Below are 18,228 nucleotides of genomic sequence, written 5' to 3' on the forward strand. Positions count from 1 at the left end.
CGCTTTAGTGAAAGCAGAGCGAACAATAGATAAGTAAACTATGAGATGCAGGGATCTACGCGGATAAGCCGCCACCACCACTCCGGCAAAGACTTGGAAACAATCGAGCCAATGTTCGAAAGTCCTGTCTGAAACTGGGGCGCCCTGGCGCTTTTTTGAGGAAGTCTCCTTTTCCTGGTCCTCGGAAGGAGGGGCCAGTTTGAAAATGTCCACATAACGACCATTCAAGACTCTAGACCGCAGTTTTGTAGACAAATGCGAGCCTGGGATAATGTCTCTGGCGGAGTTGGTAGAGACTTTAACGTCAGGTACCAGCACGCCATCCTTACACTCTTGGACGGCACTATACCTTGCCCGATGCGTGTTGGCCCTACGCTCCCAAGCCCACCGAGGAAGCCCTGCAGCCGATTCTCCAAAACCCCAATAGAGTTCCCTTGAAGCGCCAGACTCATCATCGGAACTGGAGGATGACGTACCAGAATAGGAGGAAGATGATTCACCTCTCCTCCGCTTGGCACGCTTCCGGGAAGACCTCCTGCGGCGATGTTTACCACCCGAAGACTTCCTGGCAGGAACCGGCAGACTGTCCTCCATGGAAGACTCAGAATCGGGACTCATGTGAGATGTACCTGGAGCTGAGTGAGGAGAAACAACAAGTGAGATACCGGAACCCGACGCCACCTCACCTGATGGTTGGGTGAGGATACCTTGGCGGGTGGAGGCCGCCAAAGGGCCTCTTCTACCCATGGCCCTCCCAGAGGAACGACGTGGCCCCCGCGCACGTCCACGAGTAGCAGGTAAGTCACGGGGCTGGGCTAACTGGGAATCAGTCATCAAACCCCTAGATGATGAGCCATCTCTCTCCTCTTCACTAGATGACGGTGACGCTGCGAATGGCGCCACCACTGGGGAAGGGCGCCTTCCTGACGTTGACAGCTGAGCAGAACGCTGTTGAAGGAAACCATCCAATTCAGCTGCGAAGCGAGACAAGGCCACTGGATCACCGGCCATACTATCCACCAAAGATTGCACGCGTCCCACCGGTTGGTTTGGGGTGGGGGAGCGAAGTGCCTGCGATGGACCTCTAATAGGCCGTTTCGCCCCGGAGGCTGGGCCAGGACGGGCAGCGACCTTCTTAGGGGCCATACCTGCTAATAGGAATCAAAGTGAGACTTAATTATTATCAAAGCCAGGCGTCACTAGTGGCCACGGACCAGGGCTGACTATAAATAAAGCAAATAATATAATCACCGGGGATGTTCCAGGCAGCCAAGACTACCTAGCTGCCTATCTATCTATCTATCTATCTATCTATCTATCTATCTATCTATCCAACGTATATAATATATTTATTTATTTATTCAAGAATTGTATTAGTATTAAAACTATTTATTTTTAAACTATTATTTATTTTTTTGCTTTAAAAGTAAATGCTCGGAAAACCAACCAGTTATGACTGCACTGCCTTGAGCCACCAGCAGAGGGCACCGGGGGGGGGGAGATCCAAGTCCGAGCCTGAACAGCCGCGGGCAGCCGGCAGCGATCGCTCCGCAATGCAGGCGACAGCCCGACGCCCGGCCCGAAGGCAGGGCCCGCAAGGCGGGGGGGGGACCCACCCTCTAGCCTTGCAGTACTGGATGCTCCCCCTACTTATAAATAAGAAGGAACTAAGAGAAATAATAAGGATAAATCACAGGAAGATTAGAGGGAACAAAGGAAGGGGAACGGGAAAATAAGGCAGGGGAAGGACGGGGTGGCAGCTAACTTAAACTAGGCCCAATGAAATCGAAAGCAAAGGCAGTATACAACCGTCTCAGCGCAGCTCCTGATCCGATGCAAAACGGCCAAGAGGACGTCTAACGTCTGTCCCCTGTATTTAAAGACTCTGACCCCTCCTCCAATTTGGCAACAGCAAATCTGCCCCAGCAACCCAATCTTAACCCCTTAAGAGGCTTGGTCTCTCACCAATCTGCCTAGTCATGGCATGGTGGCTTGTTACCCCAACCGCAACACGTGCTCTCTGTTAGGGAGAACACGCTTTGTGAAATAACTGCCAGTCCAGTGCTCCTTGGAAAGGAGGAGGGACACCATTTTGTCCTTCACCTCAGGCAGCTGAATGCCATAAATCAAGTCCTAAATATAGAATGCCATTATCTTCATTCTGATTATATGATGGCCCAAGCCACACCCCACACCCCCATCCAATAGGTTCAGACCTTTCACTTAAAGTAAAGGTAAAGGTAAAGGCCCCCTGACAGTTAAGTCCAGTGGCAGACGACTCTGGGGTTGTGGCACTCATCTCACTTTACAGGCCGAGGGAGCAGGTGTTTGTCCACAGACGGCTTTCTGGGTCATGTGGCCAGCATGACGAAGCCACTTCTGGAAACCAGAGCAGTGCATGGAAACGCCATTTACCTTCCCACCAGAGCGGTACCTATTTATCTACTTGCACTTTTTTGGCGTGCTTTCGAACTGCTAGGTTGGCAGGAGCTGGGACCGAGCAATGGGAGCTCACCCCGTTGCAGGGATTCAAACCACCAACCTCCTGATCAGCAAACCCAAGGGGCTCAGTGGTTTAGACCACAGCACCACCCGCGTCCCTCACTTCAAGTACCAGACCTCTAAGCAACATTTCTTATTTTGTCATTTCATGGATTGGATTGGCCAAAGTGTCCATGGGACAGACGCCTAGAGAAGTTACCGTAAGGGGAGAAAGCCAACGTTAAAACAGAGCTCATTCTGATAATGATGTCATAATTTTTTCTGACTTTTTTAAATCCATGCCAGCTGGGATTTGTGTACAACCTCAATGCAGTGTGAATGTGCAAACCGCAGTATAATCTCTACTTGAGTTTGACAGGAGAAGATTCCTTTCCCATCTCTAGTTATAACCAGAAAAGAACTGAATGTATCCAGAAGGCACCAGGTGTAGATCTACATACGGGGGCTATAAATAAGTCAGAAATTAAATTGGTTATAACAAAAGGGGAAAAAACGCTATGGAAAACCACATAGAATTTTTTTTGTTCTCCAGCGCCATCTGGTGTTGCATGTTTATAATGCATTCAAAACACTGTTTTTTTGACTAATGTAGCTGAGTCCCAGGTTGGGGAAGCCTGGCATAGGTGTGTGTGAAGTCATGGCACTGGTGCGAAATGAAGGTTGTGAGAAGATAGTTGTCACTGGCATGGGATCTTGCTTTGAAATAGATCCACACATTGCAGGCTGTGCAAATTCACATTATGAGCCAGATATTATTGAACTTTACAGCATCATTATTCTTATACTTATTTCTCTTCCCGCTCACAGCTAGATGAAAGCAAAATAGCTTTCTTTTTGCTGTGATTCATCAGCTAGTGCTTGGGGACTGGACAAGCTTTCTGTAAAATAAAAGCTAATTGTTGTGGTCTGTGGTTATCTGTTGCACTGGCAACGCGAAGGTCTGGTAATTCTGCTTATTGGCAGAATGCATTTCTTTTTTGTGCTGTTTGCAAGACCTTGAAGTGTTGATTTACTGTCTCAGACAAATCTCGTCTGGTGGCAGAATTCTTTGGAACTGGACGCTTAAATCAGAGAAATAACTTGGTGAGGTGCATTCTGCAAGGCAGTCGGCTATGATGAACATAGCCACAGGGATGAGAAATGACCGCAAGACTGTAAATGTAAGAAACCATAATGTCAAGAGCTGCTCCTGGCAGGGAGGCAGGGAGAATATTATACTGCCCTGGATTATGGATGGCCTTAATTTAAAGTTCTTTGTAGGTAATCTAGAACACTGGTTCCCAATCTTATTGATATGGAAAACCCCCAAGGCCAAAGTTACATGGTATGGTGACTAGGGCTACCATATGTCCAGAGATTCCTGGATGTATCCGGGATTCTGCCCTTAAAAATGGCGTCCAGGGGAAAATTTTTCGGAATCGGCAAAATGTCTGGGAAAAACAGGATGTATGGCGAAGGGGGCAGAATACATTGCTGGCACCTGCGCCGGCCCCCACAGCAATGCCAAGGCTGAGGCTGGTCGCATGCTGTCACCCAGAGGCCTGGGCATCCGCATGAGGACCAAGGTTCCCCACCCCCCACAGACTGGTAAGCCTGCGTTAAGGAAGTCAAAAGGCGGTGGCGGCAGTTTGCGGGCAAGAGTGGGGTGGGCATGGAGAGCGCAGGCTGTTTCTCACAAACTAGGCCCGAAGCCACTTCACGAGGTGGGAGGAAGCAGGGGGACAGGCTGGGTAGACCGGAGGGGGGGGGGAGAGAGATTGCATGTGATAGCACAGGGAGGGTTTTGTGAGGTGGGCAGGTGAGGTGGAGGGACGGCAGAGGCAACGAGGGCAAAGGCTGCGAGGGAACAAGCAGGTTTCAGAGGAGGGAAGTGCCCTGCTCTTCTGCAGCCCCAAGCAGAAGCAGGCTGCATCTTGATGCTGGAGGTGGAGCAAGCAAGCAGCGGCTGTTTCCGGATCGCTTGTGGAAGAAGAAAAAGAGTTTGGATTTGATATCCCGCTTTATCACTATCTGAAGGAGTCTCAAAGCAGCTAACAATCTCCTTTCCCTTCCTCCCCCACAGCAAACACTCTGTGAGGTGAGTGGGGCTGAGAGACTTCAGAGAAGTGTGACTAGCCCAAGGTCACTCAGCAGCTGCATGTGGAGGAGCGGAGACACGAACCCGGTTCCCCAGATTACGAGTCCACCGCTCTTAACCACTACACCACACTGGCTCTCCCACTGTCTTTTCTCTCTCTTCCTTCCACATCATCGAGAGTCGTCCTTTCCTCGCTCCTGGGTCCTTGGCTTGTCTCTCCATCCCTGGCTTCCCTCCTCCCATGTGTGTGCCAAAAAACAAAACACACACACAAACAAACAAAAAACACAACAACTCTATCCAGATTTTCATTTTTGGAAATATGGCAACCTTAATGGCGACCATTGATTTATTGTCACAGCATCATAATAATATGCCAACAAAAACAAAATGTATCGCTTGTTCCAGCTAAGGAATTACAAGCAATAATTATTTTGGGTTTGCATATAAAGCCAATGATCTATTGACATAGGTTTTGTGACCTACTTGCAGGTTGTGTCCCGCAGCTTGGGTAGCTTCTGATCTAGAAGATGGAATTAGGGTGCTATCCTGATACTAGCCACTGCCTTACAGAGCTTAACAGAGCAGTGTATGCTAGCCAGCCAGGGCTAAAGGCAGATCACTGCAGCAGCCTGGAGCTGGGGTTGTTCTGAGAGCTGGCTTGGATCCAGCGCCATTATGGGGCTGTTTAGAAAGCCACAGATCCACTAAGACCACTAGATTCTTTTCATATGTGCTGCTTGTACCCCATCTGATATTTGAAGAAATCACCATCAAGTAATCACATACTGCAATTAGCCGACTCCTTGAGTGAATAAATGTAAAAGAATATATATTCCTTTTCTCTTGGAAGAAGTAACAGTTTGGAAATGAAAAGAATGCCTGCTTTGTTTTTCAGTGAAACGTGTGTGTGTGTGTGTGTCACAGCAGGCATCATTTCAGAAGAGGCTTCTGCGTGAAAGAAAAGTAGAGCGGGGGACACATACTTCTCCAAGATGGCATTTGCCATCTGCTGGTTTTATAAGTAATTGTGCTAAATATAGTTTTTACAAACATGGTGACCAGGTTTAGTGGGGAACATGTTTATATTCAGTCAAGAGGGGTTTTATATGATTAATCCACCTGGCTAACTGATTGAGTCTTTTAGCACAGCATATTAGAATATACAGTGGTACCTCAGGTTACATACGCTTCAGGTTACATATGCTTCAGGTTACAGACTCCGCTAACCCAGAAATATTACCTTGGGTTAAATACTTTGCTTCAGGATGAGAACAGAAATCGCGCAGCCACAGCGTGGCAGCAGCAGGAGGCTAAAGTGGTGCTTCAGGTTAAGAACAGTTTCAGGTTAAGAACGGACCTCCGGGACAAATTAAGTACTTAACCCAAGGTACCACTGTATGAAACCAGGTTTTAGAGGACCCAGGGGCAAAACACCCTCTAAGAGCTCCCCGACTTCAGTGAGTCTGCCTGTGCTGCTCCCATCCAACATTCACAGACAGAGGCTCTTACCTGTGTGTAATGATTTTATTTAAGCAAATAGTGGTACTGTGGTACCTTGGGTTACATACGCTTCTGGTTATAGACTCCGCTAACCCAGAAATAGTACCTCGGGTTAAGAAATTTGCTTCAGGATGAGAACAGAAATCGTGCTCTGGCGGTGCGGCAGCAGCAGGAGGCCCCATTAGCTAAAGTGGTGCTTCAGGTTAAGAACGGTTTCAGGTTAAGAACGGACCTCCGGAACGAATTAAGTAGGTAACCAGAGGTACCACTGTACGAGCTTGGCATAGTACCGTTTAGGAGCTCAAGTACAGAGCTCAGGAGACACGATCCAGGAGCTCAGGAACAAGGCAAGAAGTTCAGAACTGGACAGAAGGCAATGAAGACGTACCAACAAGTTTCCACAGCCCACCAAACATGCTTTTAAAGAAGTGGTGTGGCACACTCACCTGAGAGATTTACTCACTCTGCAGGAATCTTGGGAGTGCAAAACCACGTGGGTTAAGAAGCTACAGCTCCCAGAATTCTATGGGTGAGGGCACACGACTGTTTAAAGCAGTATTCTAGTGCTTTAAATGTAAGGCATGAATGTGGCCATAAATTAATGTATGAATTAGATCTGCATGGCATTAAAGTGAGCATGGAGCAGGTGTATTTACCTGGAAGACATTCACCAGGTGGTATGTAGACTGGAAAGGGGACAGTGGGAATATATTCTCACTGTGGCCAATCAGATGCCCATGGGAAGCCTGGGTTCAACAACATTATGCTTACTTGTGATCCCCAGCTACTTCCTCAGTTGCTGGAGGTATTGCATAATAATAATAATAATTTATTATTTATACCCCTGCCCATCTAGCTGGGTTTCACCATCCACTCTGGGTGGCTCCCAACAGAATATTAAAAACACAATAAAACATCAAACATTTAAAACTTCCCTGAACAGGGCTGCCGTCAGATGTCTTCTAAAAGTCAGATAGTTGTTTGTTTCCTTGACATCTGATGGGAGGGCGTTCCACAGGGTGGGTGCCACTACTGATAAGGCCCTCTGCCTGGTTCCCTGTAACCTCACTTCTCACAGAATTACAGTGAGAAGTAGCAATTGTTGTAGAAGTATGCACAGTAGTTATTTAATGGAAAGCTTATGCCACAATCCATTTGCTAGTCTTTAAATTGCCACAAGTCTCTGTTGTTTCACCTGAAGCTGAATAACAGGATGATTCCTCTGGAATTTTATTTCCATATAATTCAACACAAACACACCCCTACAGCAATGGGCATTTGTCCAATAAATGCAGTGACCTTCCTCATTTTGTTTTTCTAGTTCTCTGAGACTCTCGTGACAAGGGCTATTTATATCAAAACATATAATCTAGCACTCCCCCAAGGTATCTCATGAGAAGAGTTTTCAGCATCCCGCATTATGTTTAGTAATTTTGTGAACCTGGAGAAATACTGATATTTTTCACATAGGAGTGCAGTCTACGGCACTCATGAGCCCTATTCATGTGTTCAGGTAAATGCATGCGGGTTCAAAGTAGGGAGGGTGTGAGCTGAGCATGCAAGCCTATCCCATAATGTCTGAGTGCGTGCCAGCTCCAGTGCAGACGTCACTGAGTTCAATGTGGAAGTCTGAAGGGAGATTTCAAGTGCATTAGAGCAAACTTGAAGCGATGTGAGTTATTATCATATTATTATATATTTATTAAAAGGGATGCGGGTGGCGCTGTGGGTTAAACCACAGGGGCTTTCTAGGACTTTATAAGTGCTTTATAGTACTTTGAATTGTGCTTGGAAATAGACGGGTAGGTAGTGGAGCTGCTTTAACAAGAGGGTCATATTCTTTCTATAACCAGCCCTGGTCAACAGTCTGGCTGCTGCTCTTTGAGACACTTGATGTTTCTGAGCACTTTTCAACACAAAACCTTGCCAGAACAGCCTCAGACTGCCATTGGGTCAGCTGTTAAGACAGGGGTCCCAGACAGCCAGTGGTTGTAGCAATAGGCAATTGATGTCTTGGGGCCAAACAGAAAACCTTGTATCTGTCCTGTAATTATGAAGACACATTATCCCAAGCTGGGAAAGGGGTAGGGCCATTATTATTTCTTATTATTTCCTTTCCTTCATGTTTACTTCCATGACTCACCTCTGCCAAGGGGTGGTTGAATCCATTGATTTTGGTTTAAGAAAAAACAGACAGAAGTTTAAGTAAATAACATTCGAGAAACTTGAAGAAACATATAAAAAGATAGCACATCTGAGATCTCTGTTTTTATTATGAGTTTCACCTAGGATAGTGATTGGGTCCAACTTATGGCTGTTGGGCATTACGGTGAACATTTAATAAGAAGTTTAAAGTTTTGCTCTTTTTACAGAAAGCTGTTAAGGGCTTCTGGCAAAGCTGACGAATCCTGCAAAAAGCTTTTCGAAGTTGCGTTTGAGCAAGCTGTTGAAAAGTAGCTCAAGGCAGACTGAACACCTAAAGTTCTTGGGTCGATGTGGGAAGCAGTATACTGAGATACGCCTTATAAACTATCATGGCACATAAAGCAAAGTTCTGCAGTGAAACCTGTGAAGACAGTTTTGCTTACGGGTTGCGAGAGCCTTCATAAACATCTCTGAGCCATTTAGCAGATGCATTAAAAATTGCCTTCATTTCACGCAGCTGATGTGACGAGACATGTTCTTTAGAAAGAAGAAAGAAAAAAAGTACATGCGTGGCAGTAAACAGATAGTATAAGAAAGGGGATTTAATGTTTTGAAACTGCAATGTCATGACACTACAAATCCAGACTATGAGTCGTCACCAAATGCAAAACACTACTAAACCTTAGGTTATGTAAATACAATCCTAGTAACAACACACACAACGTAACAGGCCGTTTTTGACTATGTAACTTCTATTTCGAACACAATTCCACATATAATATCTCACAATGTGTAATTCCATAAAACAACACATCATGCCATATCTTCAAGTTTTCCATCTGATCTGATATCTACACACAAGGAACATTAGAATCTTCAAAGCAGCGACACGTGGAACACGACAAGATAAGCATACCATATTGTGGTTATTGCCAATATGCCAATTTAGGAACTGAATGGACTTTATCTCCTGACCATCCATTGGACTTTAATTTCTCAGGATATGTTCAGTTTACATGATGTCTTGGTCTATGGAATTACACATAGTGAGATACTATGTGTTGAATTGTGTTCAAAATAGAAGTTACATAGTCAAAAACAGCCTGCTACGTTGTGTGTGTTGTTACTATGAGTGGTAACCACCATTTATTTATTTATTAAATTTATATCCTGACCTTCCTCGCAAAGGAACCCAGGGCAGCAAACTCAAATGATAGAATAGTTCAAATATCATTAAAAACGTCTTCAATACAATTCCGATGCAGAAGCAGAATGAGAAAGATCTCAAATTGAAATATTTGTTGGGAGAGGAAGATCTTCAGCAGGCAAGAAAAGACAAGAGAAACAGCCCTGCGCAGAGAAGTTAATAATATTTGATGTTTGATTATGTTTTTGGATGTGCTGGAAGCTGCCCAGAGTGGCTGGGGAAACCCAGCCAAATGGGCAGGGTATAAATAATAAAATTATTTATCATTATCATTATTAATCAAGGGGAGGGAATTCCAACGAGTTGGTGCCACTACACCTAAGACCCAGTCTCTATATTTTCTTGGGAGAAAAGCAACGACAAACCTAGACAGCATCTTAAAAAGCAAAGACATTACCTTGCCAACAAAGGTCCATATAGTTAAAGCTATGGTAGCGATGTATGGAAGTGAGAGCTGAACCATAAAGAAGGCTGATCACCGAAGAATTGATGCTTTTGAATTATGGTGCTGGAGGAGACTCTTGAGAATCCCATGGACTGAAGGAAGATCAAACCTATCTTCTTAAGGAAATCAGCCCTGAGTGCTCACTGGAAGGACAGATCGTGAAGCTGAGGCTCCAATACTTCGGCGACCTCATGAGAAGAGAAGACTCCCTGGAAAAGACCCTGATGCTGGGAAAGATGGAGGGCACAAGGAGAAGGGGACGACAGAGGACGAGATGGCTGGACAGTGTTCTCCAAGCTACCAACATGAGTTTGACCAAACCATGGGAGGCAGTGGAAGACAGGAGTGCCTGGTGTGCTCTGGTCCATGGGGTCACAAAGCGTCAGACAGGACTAAACAACTAAACAACAAACAATAAGATGGTAATTGTAGGAATTTGTTGAGAGGCCAGCAACACCTGGAGGGTCGCTGGCTTCCCACCCTTTCAAGATTCAGAAGGTGGCTACACACTGTCTCAGACTTATCATCAAATTGGAAACCTACAGACAGCAAACTGCAGCTTTTGCAGGAATTTTTCATAATGGCATCTCCACACATCGAAAAAACACCTCTTTTTTTTTGCAGAGACAAAGTTACAGAGTTCTGTACTTACACCCCATAGTCTTGATATCTATTTGCACTGAGGTCATTTTGTAGCACTATGGATTAGGTGTTAGTTACATTTACACTCCCTAAAAATTGCCTTTGCTGCAGTGTTGAAAACAAGATGGGAGAGGGAACTTCTTTTTGACGTTTTCATTTTTTTTTTAAAAAAACCAACAAATTATTCAGCTTGGCAATATTCATAATGCCACAGAATAACAGCTTGCAATGTTAGGTGATGTTGCACTGGCAACAAACAAAATTGGAATGAACAGTTCATTGGGGGCGGGTTCTTTTTCCCACAAAAGAATTTTTTTTTGAGATATTCATCCATGAGATAGAAAAGAAAAGTATTTAAAAAGTCCACTTGTAAGAAAAGAGAATATTTAGGAATAGCTCACCAATATCACATTGCTTCCTGCCACATGGTTTCATTAGCATGTGTTGTTGTTGATTATATTGTTGTGGTGGTAGAAATAGAATATAATAGCCACATTATATAAGGATTGTTGTTGTTGTTAATTTATTCATCATCTATACAATTGTATCAGAGCAATCTGCAATTAAAGAAAGGTTTAAAAGGTTAGAAACATACAAGGGTAACGGTAAAAGGCCAACCTTCTAATTGGCAAGTCTAAGAGGCTCAGTGGTTTAGATCACAGTGCCACCCACGTCCCTAGAAACATACAGAACCTCCTCCTGCCGCCCCTGCCGCCCAGAAATGGCCATTTATGAGAGGTTATGAATCAACACATTGGAAAAAAAACCAATGCTAAAACTTTGACCATCAACCTTTGGGTAAAAATCATACAGTCCACCTCATCCCACTCATTCCTGTCTTGTCTTAGGGCAGGAGTCCAAAATGGCCTTCTGGTCTCTCTGTCTGGCTTAGATTATGGACTAGTTAGAAAGCCTCAGGGAACTTGGTACAACCAGATAAACAGGCCAGAGAGCCAAGATGCTTGATAATGTGGGGGAACATAATATTTTGTGGGTAGGTGCTGACAAGAGGTCGATTATTATTTTTTGAAGAGCATTATTTGTTTTAAGATACCCAAACCTGTTCCAGAATCCCAGCAAAGATAGCAAACAATGCCAGAAAGGGCATTTCAATTGTAATGCATGCAGTGTGGAACTCTGCTCATAGACAAAAGTCAGGTCACATCAGTGTCAATCTTACACTGACAGATGCTTTTTAAAAAAATAAATAAATCTAAATGCTTATCCCTTTTTGTGATATCCTGTACTCTTTCAGTGACCTTTTAAAACATTGGTGCTTATTTCAATGCTTGTACTTTTCAATGTATGCGCAATTATATACAGCTGTGAGTCAGAGGCATTTGCTATAGTGGGATTCCTGAATAAACATTCAAGGGCTCAGACCGCATGGCTTTTGCAGTTTTATTTCCTGTGTCTCGGAGTGTGGCCTGACAGTTGTGTGCTGCAAAACATTTGCTAAATAGGCCGGGACCTGGTCTGCATTTTGGACGGGAGACGATTTGGAAACCCTGTGTTTGGAAGAGTGGTGCAATGTAACTATAATAAACAAAAATGATATTCTGTTGTGTACACTGGGAAGCCTCGCTGAGTATTCCCATAGAGAGGCAGCGCAGAAATGCATGCAAGCATAAATAAAACATATTAGAAAGCAATATAAAATGTTTTCAAATATAAATGTTAAAAACTCAGTGAACATTGCCCACAGGGTCAAATTTTTCTGCAAAAGTGGTAAAAGTTATTGCAGTATTTTCCCTGCACAGGAATTCTAATTTATATATTATCATTCAGCTCTTAATTCCTCACACTTAAAATGGATATCCATCTTATTTCCAAATTCCATATCCTTCAGAAATGTTTTATCTGATTCACTTTGACACTTGTTATTAAAGTAGCCCTATTTGGATTGAGTGAAAGGGAATGGAAGAAAGGAGGAAGCAAGGCAGAATTTAGATAAGAAAACAACTCAGTGGGGGGTGGTGCAGTATCAATATTTATAAATCCTCATCTTTGGTTGAAATCTCTAGGTGAATTCATGCCGTCAAAATGTTACGAATAACTTTTAAAACGTTCGCCACCGTATGCAGCAGTGCTCTTACACAATGGCCTGCAGCTGACTTATTGCGTATGAAGACCCCCAGGAGCTACCCCATAAATAATTAACACAGAATTTAGTTTTAGGTTATTGGAATAATTTTGGCCACAACTTTATTGATTACAGATAGTGAGTGGTTTGTTTAGGCATTGGTTCCTGACTAGCTGCACCTGACCTCAGCAGGACAGCACTGACGACTGGGCCCCACCATATCGTCAGTACAGTGGTACCTCGGGTTACATACGCTTCAGGTTACATACGTTTCAGGTTACAGACTCCGCTAACCCAGAAATAGTGCTTCAGGTTAAGAACTTTGCTTCAGGATGAGAACAGAAATTGTGCTCTGGCAGCGCGGCGGCAGCAGGAGGCCCCATTAGCTAAAGTGGTGCTTCAGTTTAAGAACAGTCTCAGGTTAAGTACAGACCTCCAGAACGAATTAAGTACTTAACCCGAGGTAAACACCGTGGGGGAGCATTGGTACGGTCACGTGACTTAAGCTCACCCCAAAATGCTCCCAGGGACCCCCCGAAAGGGGTCGACAAAAGCATGACAAGTCCCTGGATTCCTTTAACGGAATACCTTTGGCCACTGGAGGGGCCAGATTCTTCAACCTCCTCTCCACATCACCATTTAACCAATGCCTAACCGCCGAACCTTACAAAGTTGTGACAATTTGCTGCCCCAACAGCAGATGACCCACGTCGGCATAGCAAGGTCATAGCAAGACCCTAAATATAGGGAGGGTGGGAGGGGAATCGGTGCACAAAGGAAGCTCTACGCAATGTGCTGCGGTAGATAAAGATCCCTCAGTTAATACACAAAATTCCCTTGGCCAGATTTGCCCAACAACCGAGGGACCTCCAATCGAGTTGTTGTGGCTATCCAATCTCTCCCACCCACACAACAATGAGGTCAGTCCCAATGATCTCACCGCAACACGTGCCCTCTGTGAGGAGGACCCGATTTAGCAAAAACCTGCCAGTGGAAAATAGCACCATGGAGACACTATTTTTCATCCAGTCCTTATACTCACCCAAAAAGGTGTTGGTCTGATAGACAGCTAGGTCTTCTATACCTAGGACTATTTCCAGTACAGTGCTACCTCGGGTTAAGTACTTAATTCATTCCGGAGGTCCGTTCTTAACCTGAAACTGTTCTTAACCTGAAGCACCACTTGAGCTAATGGGGCCTCCTGCTGCAGCTGCGCCGCCGGAGCACAATTTCTGTTCTCATCCTGAAGCAAAGTTCTTAACCTGAAGCACCATATCTGGGTTAGCGGAGTCTGTAACCTGAAGCATATGTAACCTGAAGTGTATGTAATCCGAGGTACCACTGTATGCTAGTGCTACTCGGAGTAGACCCACTGAAAGTGCAATGGGTAACATACTTTTTGGTGGATGGATGGCAGTGGAATGAAAACAGTGGTGTACACAAACAATGAGCAATGATGCCTTCTTACACCCCTAGCCTCGGGTTCAGGAGAAGCAGTGTCTCTCCCCCCCCCCCCCCAGCAAGAGCGTGCCAGAGTGCAGTTTCAGCACCTTGTTTTGTTTTTTTCTAGAAAGAAAGCGCTGGTTAAAAGCGTGGCACTTACTGTAACAACTTCGTGGTGAGTTCTGGCACCTTTTTTTCTAGATAAAAAGCACTGAGAAGTAGCCTTGCATAAGCATCTTCAGTGTGCTCCACAACTCAGGCCCTCAATAGTCGTCGTCCCCACCTTTCAGCCCATGGCACCCCACTCTCAGGCTCTTAGACATGCCAAGACATGAGCACATGCCACACTGAAGAATTTGTGTTTCATCCAGGAGGGACGAACTGTTTGATAAAGATCTTCTTCAGTGACCCAAGGATGCAGATCAAAAAATCAAAGATAAAAAATGCTTGGATTTTTATATGGATTATTCTGTGTAATAATAGTAATAGTATTATTTATATGTCACCCATCTGACTGGATTGACCCAGCCACTCTGGGCAGCTAAAAAAAGGTAAAGGACCCCTGACAGTTAAGTCCAGTCGCAAACGACTCTGGGGTTGCGGTGCTCATCTTGCTTTACAAGCCGAGGGAGACGACGTTTGTCCGCAGACAGTTTTTCCAGGTCATGTGGCCAGCATGACTAAGCCGCTTTTGGTGAAACCAGAGAAGTGCACGGAAACGCCATTTACCTTCCCGCCGGAGTGGTACCTATTTATCTACTTGCACTTTGACATGCTTTTGAACTGCTAGGTTGGCAGGAGTAGGGACTGAGCAACGGGAGCTCACCCCATCGCGGGGATTTGAATTGCCAACCTTCTGATTGGCAAGCCCACGGGGCTCAGTGGTTTATACCACAGCACTACCCGCGTCCCAACAGCTACGAACAAATTAATAAAACCCAATATTTCCTACTAGAAATTAATACTTAGTTGTGGCTTCAGTTGTCACAGAAATGTTTTTTTAAAGTACATTTCTATATGCAGTATATGTTTTTCTCCTTCCATATATTGTTTGTCACCCCTAATAGGAAATGTCCGTATCATGCTACTGTCAGATTATCATACAGAGTGAAAATGTTATTGTTCATCTCTTAATGGCATATAAACAGAGATTTTTCAATCTTCCTGGAAACGATTTAAGCTATACGACAGATGATGGAATGATGGGGGATTAAAACCACACTTTATATATCTACATATGTATATCATCAGGTCCTATAATATTATCCACATCACTAAGTGCAAAAAAAGATGTCATATTCAGTACGTAAGTAAACAGCTGACCTGCGCACACATTTTAGAAACTACAAATCTTCAATTTTGACCAAAAACGTGGAGCTACCAGTTGCTGAAATATTTCAGGTTCTGAGAAACACTGTCTGCGAGACTTATCAATTATATTTCCTGAGATCAAGCAATGATAACTGGATACACTCTCCACTGAACACAAGCTTGTTTTGTGTGATAAAAGGCCCGGTGTCCTTACGAGCACATCCTTTGCTCAACTGGCAGCTACAATTGGATGAGTCGACTATAGAGATCACATTATAAAGTGCTTTTAAAGAAATGGCGTAAGCATTGTGTTTATATTTTTTTGAAGATTCCTGTATCTTGCCAGCTTGAAATGAACAGGTGACTCATATACGATTGATGATACATCCTACATCTTGTGAATAAATAAATGTGTGTTTATATGTGTGTGTGAGTGTGTATGTGCATATATATATAGGCGTAGCATGAGGGGGCGATGGCCCCGGGCACATTTTTAAGGGGGTTGGGGAGGGGTGGTAGGCTGTATGCCTGAGCCCCTTCCTGGATCCAGTTAGCCAGGCTAGCTTCCTGGTGAGGTAATTGCTCTCTTAAGTATGGGCCATTAAGGTAACAAAGGAAATGGCTCTGTGCCAGATGAAAAAAGGTATGGGCCTCCTACCCTCAACTTGCTGGTAGTTAGAAAGACAAAGGCCAGAGTGGAGAGTTGCGTCTGCAAGCTAGAAGCAAGGCTGGGGGTGAGCAGCTGGGAGAGGGAACCATGCCTGATTTCTGATGGAATCCAAGGCTGCAGCTATGGAAGAAGCAAGACCTGCTTGGGGTGTTAATGGTGTGAGTCTCTCCACGTAGTGGTGTAGTGGTTAAGAGCAGTGGACTCATAATCTGGTGAACCGGGTTCGATTCCCCGTTCCTCCACGTGCAGCTGCTGGGTGACCTTGGTCCAGCCACACTTCTTTGAAGTCTCTCAGCCCCACTCACCTCACAGAGTGTTTGTTGTGGGGGAGGAAGGGAAGGGAGAATGTTAGCCGCTTTGAGACTCCTTCGGGTAGTGATAAAGCGGGATATCAAATCCAAACTCTTCTTCTATATATATGTAAACAAACCACATATCCTAACACACCACAGCCTCTGCTGTCCCTTATTCTGAGGAAACCGAACCTTGGATAAGCTTGGAACCCCTGGAATCTTGCACCACTCAGAGGTTGAGGTGGTGTATAACAATAGAAACACATTGTTTACTGAGCTATTCCCCACTGAAGTGTTAAATGTGTATATTTGTATTCTCTTTGTGTGCAATAAACATCTCTGTGTGCATGTGAAATACATGTCTATTGAAGATGCTTACTGGAAAGGTTCTTAAGCCTTTTAACCACCCAGGGGAAAATATGTGGGTTGGGTAAACTCATGAGAGAATGTTTTCCTTTCCAGTGCCAATCCCATCATCACGAACAATCTCTTTTAAAAAAAACAGAGTTCTGTGCACAAAGATGGAAATCGGACCTCAGTTTGCTTTCATCTTGTATGTAAAGGTAAAGGCACCCCTGACCATTAGGTCCAGTCGCGGATGACTCTGGGGTTGTGGCGCTCATCTCACTTTATTGGCCGAGGGAGCCGGCATACAGCTTCCGGTTCATGTGGCCAGCAGGACTAAGCCGCTTCTGGTGAACCAGAACAGCGCACGGAAACACCGTTTACCTTCCTGCCGGAGTGGTACCTATTTATCTACTTGCACTGCATGCTTTTGAACTGCTAGGTTGGCAGGAGCAGGGACCGAGCAACGGGAGCTCACCCCGTCGCGGGGATTCGAACCATCGACCTTCCGATCGGCAAGTTCTAGGCTCTTAACTTGTCGTATCGACAAGTTAATTTTCATGATGACATTTTTTTTTTTTGCAGCTGCCAGCTTTAAAAACTGCTTTTAATGATGCAGTTTAAACTGTTGAAACCCACCCTAGTTACAAGAACATTATTATTGTTACTAATGCTATATGCGTACAGTCTCGCCCAGCAAGATGTGTACCTCTGTAGCTGCCCAGTGATCTTGCCTCTCCCTTTCCCTCACACACAGCAGTTTAGGCCACAATCCTAACACTACTTACCTGGGAGCAAACACCATTCAACTTCTCTCTGAGTAGACACGGTTAGCATTTCAGCCTAAATCTCGGTACTCCAGGAATGGGGAAACAGTTTCCCTCCAAATGTTGCCGAACTACAACTCCCATCACCCCAACCATTGACCACGGGGCTGATGGGAGTTGTAGTCCAGTTGCATTTGGATGACCACAGGTCCCCCACTCTTATGACTTGTTCGTAAAGTATGAGGAGGCTTTCTTACTCACCCCAAAATCCCCTGTAAAACTTGAGCCATTAAGTTAGCCGTTGTCAGAATTTACAGCAGTTGCTCAGCTGCCATTTCACAGTTGTGAGATGCCGCAAAAACATAAATCTGCTACGAGGGAAAACATGCTGTTGATTAAACCCTCTCAATTTATTGGAGCCATAAAAATGTTGCCTACAGAGAATTAAGCGTTCCTTCCCGCTTCCCCCAAGCTTTGATTTTTTTTTTTTGAGATGTTGAGAGTTCCCACACCCTGTCTCTGCTGTGCTGGTCATCTCAAACCTTTTCAGTTCCTTGGTCACTTAGGACTTGGGGCTACATTCATTTGGCTGTTCTTGTCTTTGTCCTGCCATTATCTCAAAAGACGACTCAGATTTACCCAGGCAATCCTAGGAACACTCGGTGACTCCCTTAAACTACTCTGATTCCCCCCTTTCCATGCTGTTTTCTACCCTTCCTCTCCTCTTTTATTCCAGGTGAGTTTTCGCTTCTCCTCCGTTTCACTGAAAGGGCATGTACCACTTTAATGCGATTC

This window comes from Podarcis gaigeae (assembly GCF_964106915.1).
Source record: "Podarcis gaigeae genome assembly, chromosome: 4".
Taxonomy (NCBI): domain Eukaryota; kingdom Metazoa; phylum Chordata; class Lepidosauria; order Squamata; family Lacertidae; genus Podarcis; species Podarcis gaigeae.